Here is a 19,005-nt window from a genome sequence, read left to right as displayed (position 1 = left end):
TAGCTGTTGCCTTTTTTAAAAAATAGTTGCCATGGCAGTACTGGACCAAGACGGTAAGGGTTAACTGGATTGGCTTTCAGTTTATAAAGTTTAAAATAAAAAATATTTTAGATGATAAAAAAAAAATCTCAAAATTCTTTACATATAAAAATATATCTATATCTATATATCTATTTAACAAAAATAAACTGTTATTGTGACCCTGAGATAGCACTAACAGAACAGGTAATGCAGCTGTGCAAGTACTGTTACAATACTAATTAAATAGGCTTCCCCATGCAAAGGCTGTGAGAAGCCTTCACCTGAGTGAAGTATTATCACTTACCAGTATATAGAAACAGTCACTGACTAGAATTTTTGTGTATATTATCATTATTACTTGAGCTAGCTAAAACATTTTTTGTGTTACATTTGATGTTTATGGCAATGGTTCCCAAATTTTTTTGAATCACAGCCCCTTAGAGTATCACCAATTTTTTTCAGGGCACCCCTAGGCCAAATGTTTCTTATCGAGAAATTATGTAACCGTCCATTCTTAGGTTCAGTTATGTGGTGGTTGAAAGGGTTACGCTTTTCTTAGTTCGCATATTGTATAATAGGCAGTCACCAGCACTGGTTTTGCTTATCACATTGACTATAAATAATTAAATTTTTTGTCATGTATCCACTCTTTTCAGCAGAGCATGCAGACTCAACTGTCTCAAAACTCAATGCCTAAGTATTGCTGCTTGTACTACACTATGTCACCCATCACAGGGCATCGCAGTGACCACCATATAATGCAGACAGCAAAGCAGTGACTGCCGTGTAATGCAGATATTATAGCGACTTCCATATAATACAGAGAGCATTACAGTGACCATATACTACAGAGAGCATCACAGCGCCTGCCATATAATACAGAAAACATTGCACTGACCGCCATGTAATACAGATAGCATTAGTGCCTGCCATATAATACAGAGAATATCGCAGTGACACTATATAATAGAGAGCATTTGCAGTGAGTGCCATATAATACAGAGACTATATAATGCAGAAAGCATCGCAGTCACTGCCATATAATGCAAAGTGCATCGCAGTAACTGCCATATAATACAGAGAACATCACAGTGGCCACCATATAATACATAGAGCATTACAGTGACTGCCATATAATACACCAAGCATCCAAGTGACCTCCAGACCACTTAGCAGAAACATTTCTTTTTACAAATGGTTTTGCCTTTAAAATGATTGGAGCTTTAAAATTACAGTAAGATTCAGGAGTTCCTGCAGCGCCGGTACATTGCACTTTATTACATAAACCCCCTGGTCTTTGTTCTGAGCTCGTTTCCAGTTTTAGCTTACATCTGTTCTGAGTTTCCATTGGCTGTAGCTGAGTTCCCACTAGTGGGTCCCAGCTCCAAATTCCAGGAATCTGGGGTTGCGCTCTCCACAATTGGTTCCAGATTCTTATGGCTGCAGATTCCAGTTCTGTATTCCGGTCTAGATCATAGTCTTAGGATTTTTTGCAACCTGCCAGTGCTACTCTGGGTTCTGATGCTCCTAGATTAGCAGAGGTATAATTAAAGTTTCAGCTTCAAGGGTACCAATATGGTTTATCAAAACATACATTCATGACAGATCAAGACTGAAGGTAAAAAGTGTGTCATAACCTCATTTCCATGTTGCACACACAAGACCTGGCTGCTGGCACTAACTTACACTTGGTTGAAACACAGGTAGCAGAAACTTCAGAAAGTCTCTCCTCCCATGCTGTCATGAGACCTTATAACATAAACTGCCTGAAATCTCTGTCAATATCATTGTCCTCTGATAGCAGAAGTATGTCTCTTCTCAAAGTTACTCCAGGCTAGTCTCCATGCTCTCTCATCTGCCATCCACTGCTTACCCACATACAAACAGCAGAGACCATACTAGCTCTGGACAGTTTACATTTATCTTTCTACCTTCTCTCAGACCACCAAGATATTTACCTCTCTCCTGGTCTAATTAATGCATGTTATGTGTGTTCACCTAGTGAATGGTATGTCTAACTAAAATTATTGCATTGTGATTACATGAAATCACATCTTATGTACACAATGTCTGTTTCATCGTGTTCTTTTGTATGTTTCTCTGGCTGTTCATTTTATTCATGCATAATTACCAACCAGCTTACCTGAGAGGTGGCCTTTCATTCACATATTCTGTATGAGGAGATGCGTTTGCTGAATCTAAGTGTTTTATTCACTCTCCTGCATCAAATTAGTTCCATGCTTGTTATACATACAGGCCATACAAGGTTGATAGAGAGATTTGGAGTAATCTCTCTATTAGCCAGGAACTTGTCTGTCAGATTAGAGAATTGGATATTACATTTATCTTTCTGTGTGTATGTATATATATATATATATATATATATAGATCGCAGAACAGGCGGCACTCAATGAGACTTCACATCAATCAAAAAAGACTCAGCAATACTTTGCTTCTAGGTCAACGTTTCAGTGTTTCCACTTTTCTCAAGACATAAACGAAATAACCACAATACATACCTTAAATAGATTCCACCCTGTGCTTCACCACGCGTCTCCGTCCCGATGGGGGTCTGATGACGTCATAGAAAGCGTCAATGCGCCGGCGTCATCGTCATCCCCGGGGGGGCGGGTACACCAAAAGTGTTTACCATCACCATAGAAACAGCATAACTGTGTAAAATAAAGAATGGATACATCTGACACAATGAACCACCAGCGCATACTGGCACAAGCATATGATGAAGTATAGATACAGATAATAGATAAAAAGGCTATAAGCGTAAATCAAAGGAAACAAGAAAACAAGTTAATTTCATTAAGCCCCGTAGGCTGAAGGGTTTGCAGATCATGAATCCACCTAGATTCATGCTGTAAAAGAATATGACCCCTGTCACCACCCTTAATACTGGGCGGAATCCAGTCGATCATTTTACAGCGCAGAGTTGCCAGGCCATGTTTAAAGTCCCGAAAATGTTTGGCCACCGGCTGGTCCACCGGTTTACCATCAAGAGCTGCCCTTATACTGGAACGGTGACGCGCCATGCGCTCTTTTTGTCATACGTCCCGCAGATAAGGGCGGAGGTATCGTAATACACGATACCGACAGTTACAAGCAGGAAATCTATTCACAGCTTTCTGATCATGATGTATACCAACCGCTCTCTGGTGATCCCACTTTATCCTTTAAAAAGGAACTTGATAACATTTTGTTGGACGCACTATCTAAGAATTATATCTCTAAGAAAACGTATGACAGCCTCAAACAGGATTGGCCAAAAGTACCCATCCTATATACCCTACCCAAATTGCATAAAAATGCAGTCAAACCCCCTGGCAGACCAATTATCTCCTCCAGGGATTCGCTATATTACGTTGTGTCGCAATTTTTAGATTTTATATTACAACCGGTGGTACGGTCCCAAGCTTCCATACTTAGAATTTTTCCATGATGAAGAACACCATAGATGTGCTCTAAAGTCATTTAAACTCAAATGGCCTCCCATACAGTATTTGCTAAAATGATGTTCATTCATTTCAATTCATTTTTTTTCCTCTATTGATGAAATTTAAATCTGATTTTTGGAGATCTCCAAATTTTAGTCCTGAATTCCTTTTTCAAGGATCTTCAGGGGCTGTTGCGGGATTTGTCTGGGGTGAAGATAGTTCTGTTCATGGATAAGTATAATGGAGATCTCCAACGTATTTGCTCAGCTATTACCGCTTAACTCATTTAGCCCAAAGAGTGGAGCTGCCTTGTGAGGCGATGGTCAAACAATGAGTCCTCATTGAAGAACAATCTACATTAGCCACAGCCTATGTCATTGCATGACTGATCAAACTCCCTAAAGTTCACCATTGTACTTCAGCTCACACTGAAGCGTTGATATAAAAGTTTAGTCAACTTGCTCCCTGCACTCCTGAGAATACTCTATTCATTATTTTAATATTCCTGGTACTCATGTCTTAGCACCAGCATGGTCATCAAGTGGTGTATTCAGACTCAGCCAGCTGGTGGACTCAGGATGGGTGAAACCTTTTGCAGACCGCCATTGTACTTTTAAGTTCCCAGCCCACTATGTCTGACTTAATTTCCAAATGAGACATTTTATTCTTTCATTCCAAATAAGTACTTGCTTTATTGAATGCCTTCCCTATATGAATCCATCTGGCACAAAACTCCCCAGGCACTGGAACATCGTAACTCTACAAACTATGCTTTTGCCTTCACCTGAAATAGAGAAAAAAAATTAGATATAAATGAGGATATCATATATTTCAATTTATCCATGCTAATTATATGTGCAGGAATTGGAGACACAATATAAGGTCCTTATCAGAAGGTCCAATCCTCCTTAAAACGGTGATATAGGTTATCTGACCTCTGATGGAGAGGTAATCAGACTCCTGATTTACCTCTTTATAGCTGGTACAATGCTCCTCCTTATCGGGTTACTGGCAAAATGTAATAGAAATCTCCACTGAAATAACAGGGCTCCCACTTTCTCTTAACTCTGACCTTTGGATGTTAATCTGAACAGAGCTACAGTATCTATGTTTCTCAATTTAAAAAGTTGCTTCTCAAATAACGAATACTGCGAGAGCTGTAATTCCCTGCCTCTGGAGATACAGTATCCAGTGCTTCCCATGCTCTCTCAGTGGCTCATGAGGATTGATCTTTACATGACAAATGGAATATCTTACATCCTTGGTCCTTGTAATTATGAAAAAAACACAGACAAAGGGAAGGGACCAAACAGTACTTTTTATGGGCACACCTTATTGGTAAATAAACTAAATTATATTCTGCTTTCTCCCATTTACTGGTGCAGTGAATAGGGGATAAAATTCATCAGACAGGGATAGTGAAATAAGACAAGTGACGCTTCTGCTGTCACTGCTAACTTCCTATCAAACTACCTCATGCTAGTGCAGTGCAAGGTGGTAAAACGGGAGCAACTGATGAGAGCCTCGAATATATAAGCAGTATAGTGTCTGTTGAAGGTCTTCCCAGAGTGGCTGTGGTAATTAGCATGGGGGGAGCTTTGTGCACATGTAGGTGCCCCCTGTAGAGGACATACAACGTGCGTTTCACTAAGGCTTTGTCAAGAAAGTATAGTAATCAGAGGTGGTAGAGGCTAAGACAGTAGAGAAATTTAAACATGCATGGGATAGACATAAGAATATCCTTCAGAAGAAGTAAGGATCAATAAGGGTTGAGGTAATAATATGTTTAAAAATAGGGCAGACTAGATGGGCTAAGTGGCTCTTATCTGCCGTCAAATTCTGTGCTTCTATGTGTACTGTAGCAATGTTATCAAATCCAGCAAAGTTTAATAATCAGGCTCAGAAGAAAGGGAAAGTCATCACTGTATGTCATCACTGCGTTTTGCTGTGAAAGTTTGATTACAAAGGTCAGCACCTTTGTGATCAAGAACTGACCTTTGTGATGAAGAACTGACATTTGTGATCAAGGCCTCACAACAAAATCCATGTCAGACGCCAAGAGCTTCCCACTTTGTGCACACTGGGACCCAGCCGCATCACTGGTTCCTGTGAGTCTCCCCAATACAGGTTCAACTATTTGTTACATTAACTTTAATCATGGTATAATTGTTCTTGGATTGTCCCAATATATGGAACACTACATCCTTACACTACAATTCCAAAAATACATTTCTACTTTGTGATTCTTATCTGAACCCCACAGAAATGTCTATACATACACCTTACTTATTTTATTGTTTTCAATAAGAATCCATGTTGGATAACCTTTAATACAGAAGGACCCATACATGGCTAAATTCTGATTTTCAAATTATTAATTGATGCACAGTTCATCATAAGACTAAGGACCTGTTTATTTGGACTTTTGTTTTACCAGGATGTCAAATAACTGCTCTTATAATTCAAATATTTGCTGTCATTCCACATCCTTAATGTATGTTTTTGTAAATAATTTCTCTGCCCATATTGACAGTGCAACATCCAGATAATAAAACTGAAACTAAAAGTGCTTGTGAATTTTATACCAAATTTATTATAATTAAAAGATTTTTTAAAAATCCAATAGAATTAGTATTCTTGTCCTCAATGAAAAATTTACAAAAAATATGTCATAGGAAACAAGGTTTGCTAGGAATGGCTCACCCCATATGGGTTGCCCCTTGAACAACCCCATGTATTGTAAGAACTCGAGCAAACCTGATTCCTATTGCAGTCCTCCATGTATGAGTATGTAAATAGAACTGAAACGCAAAAAAGTGTTGTAAAATGTATTTAATTGATGATAAAACAATGATGTGATTTCCCATCTAAAGAAACATGCTTTTGTAAAAATGACTTACAGCTAGGATTCCTGCTTCATGTGGTATGTTGGAGTAAAGCAAATACATACAATTAGAGACTACACAGGCCTGTGATTTAAAAAATTTTTGAAAATGTTACACTTTTCCATAGATTTTGGGTGCTGATTTCAGTAAAAATACTGAATACCATTTTTCCATCAAATAAAATTTTAATTTTGCTGTTCATTAATTCATCTATTCTTACATATAAACCTATTATTTTAATCTTAGTACCTCTGTTTACAGAATTTAGTATCATTTGGCAAATCTACTGTAAAAGGATTATTTTTGGAACAAAAACTAGATGTTATGAACCAGTTTTTGAAGCTTTGCCAAATGCAGAATATTTTAAAATAGCTGTGTAAAAACTTTCAAGGACAGTCACATACCAAACTGAAAGAAGGCATTTTTGTTGGAACAGACATTTAAAATTTCCCAACAGACGGTGTTTAAAAGGAGGATTTTTGGCTTTACCTTATTAAATCCTTTTCTTCAACTCCATAGGGGGCACAGGGATCACTCTGGGTATAGCCTTGAAAGGAGAGTCTGGGCACCAAACAGTTACTTATTTTCTTCCCAGAAGGCAACCAGGCTCCCTCTCCAATATATCCCGCCCTCAGCCATAGGCCAGCCAGTTTAAGCTAACAAGCCAGTGGCGGGAGCAAGGAGAAGATGGAGACGGAAGACTAGCACACACCCAGAACAAAGTCAGAGAAAGGTGCGCCAAGAACCGGCATCAGAGGAAATAAACCTTGCAAGTCAGGTGTGTCAGGGTGGGCGCCCTGTATAGTGGAGAGGGAGCCTGGGAGCTGCTGGGAAGAAAATTAGTAACTGTTTGGTGCCCAAACTTTCTTCTCCATGCTATACCCAGAGTGATCCCTGTGCCCCCCATGGAGTCAAAGAAAAGGATTTAACAAGGTAAGACCATTAACTCCTTTCTTCCTCCACTAGGGGGCACAGGGATCACTCTGGGATGTCCTAATTCTGACCTTGTGTGAAGAGCAGTCACCAAAACAGGCAGGAAATCCGCAACACTACTACAAGACAAGCGGGGCCAGCAGGATAATCTGTTCAGAAACAGGACAGCCCCGTGGTTGCCCATTTGTGAAAATCCTACCGGAACATAGAGAAACCGATCTCCGGCTCAGTCCACTGAAGATAATATCGAGAGCCCCTATCCCTAGAGGCGAATAGTCTGGAACGCAGAAAGCCGGGACCACAATCCCAGATAGGAGGGGAACTGAGACAAAACCCTGGGTAGGAACCCAAGTGAGATTGCAGAACAATCCGATCCAAGTATAAGATCAGAAAGGGGGAGTGACAAGACAAGGCGCTCCAAACAGACACCCACCATGCCAAGCAATGGCAAGCAGGAAAAGTAATGAATGAGCAATGTGCACGGCAATCAAGGAATCAAGGACTACTAAGGGAGCTTTCTGAAAAAACCAAAGAACCCAGGGAGGTTCGATGAGGCCACCTGGTAAGAACAAATGGTGGCTGCCCCTAGAGGACACCCTGAAATAGAAGTCTGAACCTCTGGTAGAAGTGGAACCAGTCGTTGGAGAAGAACCAATAGGTCTGAAACCTGTATTTCCAGGAAGAGGGCTGCAGGCCCAAACCCCAAACAATTTGCAGAAAAGTGAGGACTCATGATAGCTGGAAGAAGCCTCTCACTTGGTAAGAACTTCTGACCGAAGTGGGCTACTAGACATGCAGCAGGGTACAATTGACAGCTCTGGAAAGAGCCCTCCCAGCTTCTAGGACAGGTGTGAAAAACCACTCTGGCAAAGCGATACGGGACAGAATCTGATGGTAGTAAGGGCACTGGGAGACCAAAGGACTGAGTGGCAGAAAGAGCTGCATACTACGGATGCCGTGGCCAGGCTAAGCCATGAGGATCATCGTGCTCCCTTCCAACTGTGACCCACAGGAGCATGGAAAGTGGAGGAAAGAAAAATAAGCACGGAAACTTCGACTGTACCACCAGAGCGACCAATAGGAGAGTTTCAGAAACTATAGAGATGGAACAGTATCTTGGTAACCTGTGGTTATGCAAAACATCATAATCTCGATATTCATCAGGCCCCAGCGATCACAAGGCACTGAAAAGTGTCAGAATGTAGAGCCCACTCACCCAAGTGAATGACCTGGCAACCCAGGAGACTATGGGAAAGGAGACTGCTGCTCCAGGAGAACTGCGGGAAGGAAGGCCACCTACAGCACTAGAATATGACGCTTTGCCCAACTAGGGGAATGCCCAGCCATCTTATTGGAACCACAACTGAGAGCACCACCCTGATGGCTTATATGAGCAACAGTTGTCGCAGTGACAGACCAGGACAGGATGATGCTGAAGAAGTGATAGAATGACAGGTTACTCCCCTCCACCAGCAAAGTTGTGTATCGGTGCTAAGAAGGACCCCTGTCCTGGATCTCAAAGGGAGCGCATTTAGCTACCAACAAATAGGGACAATAGCTTGTATCATAAAAAGCAGACCGGATCTAAGTCATAGGGCCCAAATTTCCCTGTGAAGTGGCAGGGAATGTAACTGAGCAAATTGCAGCCACTCCACCCAGTCAAAGGGGTAGACTAGAGAGCCCACGATATGCCTGCAAGAGTCTAATAACACTCGGTAGAAATGCCACAATAGAGGGAATGGTAAATGGAAGACCCTTAGCCTAACAGCAGGGAGGAATACTCGCCGAACCCTGAAATGCAGCATAGCTCTCCCCCAAGGAGAAAAGCTTCCATGTAATTATTCATCTGTGGATCCAGTGACTGAGCCCTGATGAGCAGGTCAAGAGGAGCTGCCATGACTGTCCTGATCCTCATGAAAACACAGGGGACTGACTCGGATGGCAATATGAAATAGGTCTCAGGTGTGAAAGAATGCTCTAAATCCTCTAGTCTGAGCAAATGATGGAGCGGAATGACCCCCTGCTAAACATGAGAATCCAGGAGTCCCTGCTAGCGCCCAGAAAATGAGGATGGGCTGGAACAAGAAGTCTGGCATCTGACCAGTAAGAGGCTGATATAGTAACTCGCACTTTCAGAGATAAAGAATCTGAACAATGACCCTGGAGGTCAGAGGGGAGCAAACAGTCTCCCAGAACCCTGGAAGCTTTTGAGAGTCATTGGGAGCAAACTAAAATATATATAAGTCCCTAATGGTACTGGAACCTGGGCTGTGCTGGTCCCAAGATGGGAACACTACCTCTGAGTGTTGTTAATCAGCTAGGTTGTATGTCAGAAGTGGGATCTGAACCGACACCTCCAGAGGAGACTAAGGTCACCTACATCAGGACCCAGGGCCCATAGAGGAGGAACTTCCATAATCTACAATGTAGACGATCTAGTGCAAAAGGCAGAGATTGTATCTGGGTGCTGCCTAGAGACTTTCAACCCTGGACAAGGAGGACCTTCTCTAAACACAGAAGGGTCTCTAAATCCATGGCAGCGCACCAAGAATGTAGCCAGAGGACTATCCTAGCCACCACGGCAGATATCCGCACTTAAAAGGCTAATATGACTGTCAATGACCTCCTAACAAACTAGGTAGTGGCCTGTCTGCCCCACTAGAGACAACTTGTACTTGGATGGGGACTGACCTGTAGGGCATCTGCCAGGCAGCCCCCAGCCCTAGCTACCCAAGCAAAAGCAAGGGACATGCACTAGAATAGATCATTCTGGGGTAACTATCCATCTGCCTAGAATAGCAGATCTAATTAGTTGGGCAAAGAGCAACAACCGGGGATTCCCATGTTGCTGGTAGCAGATAGACTAAAGCAATGCGCTTAGATATCCAGAAGCCTCTGGTAGGAGGTGCTAAAGCTACCTAAATTAAGATAATACTGTTGTCATACCCTCAGCTAACACCCAGGTACCTGCTCTATTTAAAAGAACATAAATATACTTATCAGGGTCTCTACATTTTAAATGAATGGAGACTCTAACTTCCTGTACTGAGGAGCAGATTCGCAAACGGGCAGGACCTAGCACTGTCTGGCCTGGAAGGCCTGTACTGAGCCATTCCCTTGCTGGCTAGCATCTGCCACTCCTGAAGGAGTGGTGCATCGACCTGGCTCCATGGAAGGTGTGAACTTCCTGTAGGAAGGAGACCTGCACATTAGACCGCCAGACCATAGAAGGTTCAAACTGGGCTGGGTGCTGCGAGCTGGCTAGCTAACATACATATTACCTGTAATTGGAAGTCTCTGCCGGGTTCCTTGACTGGTAACCATGGTCAAAGGAACCCTCATGCAGCGTAGCCTTGAAACACTGGACACAGAGGCCTGTGGTTATGGATTCCTCAGCCATCATGGTTCGGATCATCAGAACACAGAGGCCTGTGCAGAAAGTACATTAGTACATAGAGGCCTCCAGAAAAAGGTTCAACAGCTACTTAACACGGGAACACCCACCTCCCTGGGTACTTCAACCTTGGAAGCCATTTAAAAGCAGTCCAAGTGTATCCCCCACACAAAAGTTATAAAAACAGTGATGTGCAGATATGGGGTAGTGCAGTGAATGACAAAGCACCAGAAATAGAGAAATAAGTGGGGCTATAGAGAGAAAAACTCAGGTCATAATGAAGTTAAGTAATTTCTTTATGATTTCTGGGTGCTCACCTCTTTGTTAAATGCATTCCAAGTAGATTCCACACACAAGGCTGAAGCAATAGTGTGTACTTTAGTTAGAATGCAAGAGTGGCAATGCACCTAAAAAAATCTGTTTTAGCAATACAACAAGGGAGGAACCACAAAGGCCTGTGGAGTATTCCCTAGTGACCGGAATCAGAAGGACACAACACCAGCAGAGAAATCAGGACACTCAGTGCATTGAATAAATGGTCTATAATGCTCAACAATCCAGCCAGAGAGGACAGGAAGCAGTATAATATTACTATAGAGATACTATATAATATTTCTATAGCGATACTAAGTTTCAACTTGATGCGCAGCCTCAGTAGAAGCCTCCATCAGGTGTACTCACTGTGGCTTCACTTGGGTGCACCAAGATGGCAAGTCAGTGCAGGCGGTAGTGGCGGTGAGCTCGGGGGAAGGAAGCAGCTGTAAGCTGTGGCCGGAACTCGGGGGATAGCAGGCGTTAGCTGCAGCCGGGACCCATGGGTGTTAGCAGCGGCAGTGGTGCAGGCAGCAGGACCCAGGGGAGGTAGCAGCAGACTGATGCAGACTAAGATCTAACTATCCATGATACCTGTATCTGTGTATAAATAAACACAGAAGCATGGATGGGATCAGTGAGACCCGTCTGTGCTTCTGTGTTTAAAAATAAAACAGTTGTAAAAAAAAAAAAATGGCGTGCCCCCCCCTCAAAGACCAACCAGTACTGGTTGTGCTAAATACAGGGGACAAACGACGTAGGGGTCCCTGGTAAGAAGCACAACCAGCACCAGGCTTTTCAGAACCAGTCCTGGTTACCAAAATACGGGGTACAAATGACGTAGGGGGTCCCTCGTATTAAGCGCAACCAACCTGGGTTCTAAGCCGCTCCTGGTTCTGGATTACAGGGAGGAAAAATGTGTAGGGTCCCCCTGTATTTACCAGAACCAGCACCGGACCCTTTCTAGCACAGGGGTGATGCAATAGCCAGGGGAGCTCTTTCACCGTGCCCCCCAGCCAAAGCATCACCCCTGACCACTAGTCAGCCCAGGTCAGGGATCCCTGGGGAACTTAGGACACAACCTCAGGGCACCCCAGGCCCAGGTTGATAGCCCGGGGCTATCCCCAGCACCCCTGGGCGGTGGGTGCTGGGTTGATTATGTAGTGTGGTGCATATGAAAATATAAATATTGTCTTTTGCAGTATTACTACAGGTCCCAGCAGGCATCCCCGCACACTGCTACTTGGAGAACCACAAGTACCAGCAAGCGGGGCATTAAGGGCCCGCTGTTACCTATAGTACCCCTGCAAAAGAAATATCAAAATTAAACAAATAGACTGTTTGTTGTAAAATTTTATTTTTCCGCTACTTCACCTGGGGGGCAGCAGCCTCTAAGCTCTTTTTGATGGCTGCCGCTTCCCCCAGGACTTCCACATTGTCTTCACCTGAAGGGCGGCGGCCTTTAAGCTCTTTTGCCTGGCTGCCGCCCATCCAGGGCTTCAGTGACATCTTCCTGCTTCAGCTGGACTTCTCTCCAGCTACCCGGCCGATGGACTGAGTGACTGGACTCTCTTCACGCTGGCTTTATATAAGGCAGCCGAGGGGGCGGCGCGATGACATCGCTGAGGTGCCATTTTTAAAAAGGGCATGATAGGTTCTCACCATTAAAGTCAATGGTGAGAACCGCTCATTGGCTGAGAGGCAGAAGGCTCGCCTCTCTCAGCCAATGAGCACTCTGCACCGGGATTTCTGGACTGAAATCCCGCAGCGGAGCTGTTATTCAGGTAGTAGTTTCCTTAGAGGACACTACTAATGTTCGTGGCTCGCGTAATTGCGTTTTGTTTTTTTTGCCAAGACCCTGGATTGCCTACTTTGGAATGAGGAGTACAGATCCACGCATAGGAGGAGGTGAGTATGGATTTTTTAGTACAAGTACTCCATTGGATTATCTAGTGAAGAAGAGGACAGATTGGCTTCAGGGATACTAGATGAGTATGTGAGATAGTATGTATGCATGTGTGAGTACATGTATGTTTTAATAAAATTGTACTTTTCTATGGTGTGTGTGTTCTGTGGTTTTTTAATATTGCTTTTGTTGTTGAACTACAGGTGACAGCAGGCCCGTAATGCCCCGCATGCTGATACTTGTGGTTCTCCTAGTACCAGCATGTGGGGGAGACTTGCTGGGAACTGTAGTTCCACAGCAAAAGCCAATATTTTAACTTTACTTGCACCACACTTTACACAATCAACCCGGCACACACAGCTCAGAGGTGCCGGGGATAGCCCCAGGCTATCAGCCTGGGGTGCCCTGGAGAGGTGGACCCCTTTATTGGGGGAGTCCCCAGATCCCGAGGGATCCCCGTCCTGGGCTGACTAGCGGTCAGGGTTGATGCTTCGGCTGGGGGGCCCATTGAAAGGGCTCCCCTGGCTGTGGCATCACCCCCCCTGCTAGAAAGGGTCCGGTGCTGGTTTTGGTAAATACAGGGGGAATATACACATTTTTCTTCTTGTATTTCCAGAACCAGGGCCGGCTCAGAGCCCAGTGCTGGTTGCGCTTAATACGGGGGACCCCTACATCATTAGTCCCCCATATTTTGGCAACCAGGACTGGTTCTGAAAAGCCTAGTGCTGGTTGTGCTTCATATGGGGGACCCCTACATTGTTTGTCCCCTGTATTTAGCACAACCAGTGCTGGGGCTCCAAAGCCCAGAGCTGGTTGTTTTTTTTTGGGGGGGGGCATGCCTTTTTTTATGCAGGTTTTATTTTTAAACACATAAGCACAGACGGGTCTTGCTGATCCTGTCCGTACTTCTGTGTTTGTTATTTTAAACACAGATGCAGGTATTACGGTTATTCCATATCCGAGCCTGCATCTGTGTGCTGCTACCTCCCCCGGATCCTAACGCCTGCTACACCACTGCCCGCACTGCTGCCGCACCACCGGCACTAACGCCCGCTACGATCCCTGGTTCCTGGCCGCAGCTAACGCCCGCTAACCTCTACCCCCTCTCCCCCGCATCCTGGCCGCAGCAAACGCCGGCTTCCTACCCCCTGGTCCCGGCCCCCGCTACCACCGCAGAGTTCAGCCATCTTGGTGCACCCAAGTGAAGCCACAGTGAGTACACCTGCTGAAGGCTCCTACTGCGGCTTCGCAAGGAATTGAAACTTCCTATCTATATAATGGTGGATTTGTGAGGTAACAGTTTAAAAACTGTAACTTTCTCAATTACCTGAACCCCTAAAGGCCCTATTCTGTAACAATAGCTACCTAATAAAACAAACCCCAATTCTAAATTCACCCCCTACCCTGAGTTATGCCTTCCCAAAAATCACCCATAGAAAACAGCAGAAAAGTGGTCCTAATTGAGAATGTCAGAAAAAGTTGGAGCTTTAGATTACTCCCAAATCCTAATTTTTAATGTTTTTGTCTTGAGATTTTGCTCGCAGCACCGAGCGACAGTTCTACCCGTTCGTGCCAAATTTCAGCCCGGTACCTCCAATAGCTTTTGAGGTGTATTCCCTCAAAACACCCTGCAACCCTTCGGAATTCTCTATGGAGATTTCCGTTTCTTTCTATTCAGCCTTTACATTAGGGCCCTTATAATATAATAAGTAACCAGGGGACCACTTAAAAGCAGCCCTTCATAGAAATGGTGCCTCATCTGCCAGCACCAAACTTCAAACTGGCTGGGGGCATGGTATAGTGGAGAGGGAGCCTGGGGCTTGCTGGAAAGAAAATTAGTAACAGTTTGGTGCCCAGACTCCTCTCCAGGCTATACCCAGAGTGATCCCTGTGCCCTCTAGTGGAGGAAGAAGAAAAAAACTGTTGAAAGAGACTTGGAATGCATCTAAGGAAGATGTAAATGAATTCTTGGGGAACTTCAAAGATCCCAACCACAAACAAATAGTGGAAAACATGCTAGAAAAATACAAAGTATTAGGTTGTTTGATCTGCTTGAAAGTGCACTTTCTGAACTATCACTAGGAATACTGTCCTGAATCCCTTGGAAACATTAAAGTTGGAGCCATTAGTGAGAAACAAGGATAATGATTCCACCAGGTCATAAATGAGATGATAAGAGAATACCAGGAAAGATGGAATGTCAACATGATGGAAATCTACTATTTGATGCTGCACAAAGTTTTGAAGGTAAAAGAAAAAGGCAGTATAAGGACTCCGAAAGTGTGTGGTGCAAAATGTTACCATTCGGAATGCCGGCATGTATGTTATGTCAAAAGTCTACATTTCCGGTATGTCAACATAGCATTTTAAGGTGCTTGCAGCCCTAAGTTGCTCTAAAATGGATTATGACTATGTTGAGTTTGTGGATGTCATTTTGACTGTCAACATTTTGTCCAAATTGACATTTTGTTGCCGACATTCTGAATATCTGCATACCCTTCTAAATTTACATAACATGGTTCTTTGTTACATTATTTTGTATATCAGAACAGTTGTTTTGCTTTTACATTTCCCCAGAATACACGAGAATAGGCTATATTCCCATATCTTCACCCCCATTTTGTGAAAGAAATGATTAAGTCTTATAGAAAAATCATTGTTAAATCAGCAGACAATTTTCAATTTGCACACCTGTATTATTAATTAATGACCCAACACCAGGAATAATAGGTCTGCCCGGGGGTAAGATAAGGGACTTGTGTATTTTAGGCAAATGATAATAAACACACCACAGGATGTGTGCAAAACAAAAAACTCCAACTGATAGTACTGGTAGAATTATATAATTTACCATAAAATTCTTACTGCCTACAGGCTTCAATTGCATAAACAGTTGTGTTTTAGATTACCACTCCGCCGCCTTTATCAACCAGCCTAATAGTGATTTGTGCATCTACTCTAAGACTTCTCCTTATATGATAAGTTATCTCTTAAGGGATTTTTATTAGCTTTATAGCACAATGTTCTAAAATATTCGTGGTACTGAAGTGGATTCGTTTTTGAAAATGTTATAGGTGAATACACTATTTACTTTATATACCTCAGTGCAAGAAGCCTCCAAGGTTTCATTTCTAAAATTTGTATCCAATAACTTTCATATGCCCAATGCCTCAGTATCTGAACCAACCAGTACGATTGGGACCACATCTACAGTACTGTACCTTCTGTTTCCTTGGAGACTTAAAAGCGTCAAATCTCTACTTACTGAGAGTGAGCTCAAATTTATTAATATCTATGGACAAATTAATATATGATTAATATGGCTGGTAGCTAATGCTGTATTTATCTGATGCTTCAAAGTAGGAGTGTGGAACCAGTAATTTTCAAATACAAATAAAAAAGGAAAACAGAGGCAGTGATATTCAATATAGAATTATGATTTAATAACATAGTTATTTTAGTTTTTATTGCCATACTGTAGCTCTTTTAGTTTATTTTTTATAATAGTTATATGTGTATTTAATAATAACTTCGTTATTTAACTATTTGCAATCAGTTTTTATGATGTTTTTTTTTGCTTGTATCTAAAAAATGTGACGTGATAGAACATATTCTACAGTATATAACAGTTTACATCCATGTTGCCCAAGTCTTGTTTACTAGTATAAGTCAAAAGATTATGGAAGAATATGAGTTTATGGTAATAGATATGTTTTATGCATTAGTTATGGGTTTCTATGAGAAGCCCCATATGTCTTGCGAAGAGTGTAAGTATACTACTGATTGAAAACAGAAGCGTAATGGGCCAGATGTACTAAGCTCTGAAAAATGATAAACTGGAGAGTGATAAACCACCAGCCAATCAGCTGCTAACTGTCATTTTTCAAACACAGCCTGTAACATGACAGTTGGGAGCTGAGTGGCTGGTCATTTATCACTCTCCAGTTTATCACTTTTCAGAGCTTAGTACATCTCCCCCAATAATCTGAGAAGCGACTCATGTGTGACATTAACAGGGGAGCTTGGTGAGAGATAAAGTGGAGAAAGATAAAGTACTAACCAATCAGCTTCTGTCATTTTTCAAACATAGGGGCATATTCAATTGGGCGCGAGGTTTAGCGAGGTAAAACACCTTGCGCCCAATTTTGGAATACCGCGGGTATGCGCGCTCCCGGTACCAATTAAAAAAAAGTGGTTGTTGGGTTTTCAGCTCTGAAAACCCTGCGCGCGTAAAAAAAATGAAATCTTCACTGACCTGCCCGGGGGTCTCCAGTGGTCTCCGTGGCCCTCCTATCTTCACACAGGAAAGGGGGCTGCTGGGAGGCTCCAGGGGCTGGTAGGTGAGGCAAGGGCTGCTGGGAGATGTTCCGGGTGGGGGGGACGACACACAGACACTGGGGGGGGGGCCGCACACACACAACACTCATGCACACACACACTGATATACTCACCTTGCAGTAGAGGTCCCGGCTTCAGACGCTGGATGCTGAAGAAGATGCAGAAGACAGAGCTGCAGAAGGTAAGTAATTAAGGACTAAGTAAGCTAATTGGAAACTTCCAATTGCTTAATTAGTCCTAAGGCTTTTCGCCTCCTTTGCCTGTTTTCCTGGCGGAAAAGTATCGGGCGCGTGCCCGCTATTCCCCGTACTCAATTCCAAAGTAGGCGAAAACGAGAACCGGCGAAACTTGGATCGGCAAAAAGAACCGGGAATTTTCGCGAAATAATCCTAGGACCCCCCCTAAAGATGTCCAGACATGGGGGATCACTAAGGGTACCCCCGTTTTGCCTGCAGAAGAAAGTTGGGTTTTTAATTAGCTGCGGCAGGTGCATAAATGCGGCTTTGAAGGTGATGCAGAAGAGCATTTAGAAATTTTTTTGGGATACTTGAAAATGGGTGCAAGCATATTTTAAGTCCCTTAAATGATTTTTAAAAATTCAGCAAAAATGCACCTGCCATTACTCCCGCAATGAAGAAAACACCTGCCGCATATAAGGGAACCCCTCTGGACTCCATTCCGCTAAATCATAAGTGTGTTCCCTATTTTTTTTTTAAACCCCAAAATTTAAATAATTTTTGTGGGGTGCTCTATTGTTTTTACTTTTTTTTTTTTAACACAGATCATTTTTAGGGACCATTCCCAGGGGTGCAGGCTATTTTTTTAAGCCTGCACCCCTAAACCCTAATTCTGCACTTTTTTTTCGCCTGCTAAAGGCAAGCGAAAAATTATCCCCGTTTTTTTTACATTGACTTTTCGCACAGACGAAAAGTCAATGAAATTGAATACGGGAATATTGGAAATAGGCGAAAATGACGTCATGGGCGATAAATTATCACCGATAACGGACATTTCACCCCATACTGAATATGGCCCATAGATTTCTGGAGCCTCACCTAAAGGAATATCAAATGGTAGATCATGTTAAAATCACAGATTTCACCGTTAAATTAATAGAATATTGTAGAGAGTTCTGATAATTCTCAGTGATGCCCATTTTAACTACATCTACATTTGCCAGGAAAGGATTTAGACTTTTCAGCAAGAAAATTTGAATTTTTTTACAAAATCCCAGTAAGTGCACATCTGGTTTGCAAAGACAAGTCTGCAGTAAGGGCAAGGGAAGAAGCAGCAGTAAATTGGACGAGTATTTGTTATTAAGTTTATCAGCAGTTGTGAAGCACAAATGTGATAATGAAAAAATGCTGTGCTCCAGTGTTCAAGTTCATGCAAGATAAAAAAAAGTGTTTATTGTCAATTAGAGAGTTTTAAAAGAAAAGAAAAAAAGAACAGAGTAGCTGTTTATTGCTACAATAACAATATATTTATGCTTACATTGAACCCAGAGCCATTAAAATAAGCCTTTATTTGTTGTATTGACAAACTACCTCTCTCCATGCACTTCACCACTATACTTTGCCATAGTGAATTTTATCATGGGTAATAAAGCAGCAACACAATATTGTTCAACCAAATAATACATTCAATAATTGGGTGTTTTATTTACAAGCTAATAAATTAGTTTATACTTATCTGCAAAAAGTTATTAGATGATCTCAGCAGACATTTTCCTTAGGAAAAATCCATTTATTACTGTAGAATTTGCAGATT

Source organism: Taudactylus pleione, unplaced genomic scaffold (genome assembly GCF_031769625.1).
Source record: "Taudactylus pleione unplaced genomic scaffold, aTauple2 ptg000093l, whole genome shotgun sequence".
Taxonomy (NCBI): Eukaryota; Metazoa; Chordata; class Amphibia; order Anura; family Myobatrachidae; genus Taudactylus; species Taudactylus pleione.
This window is presented reverse-complemented; position numbering follows the sequence as displayed.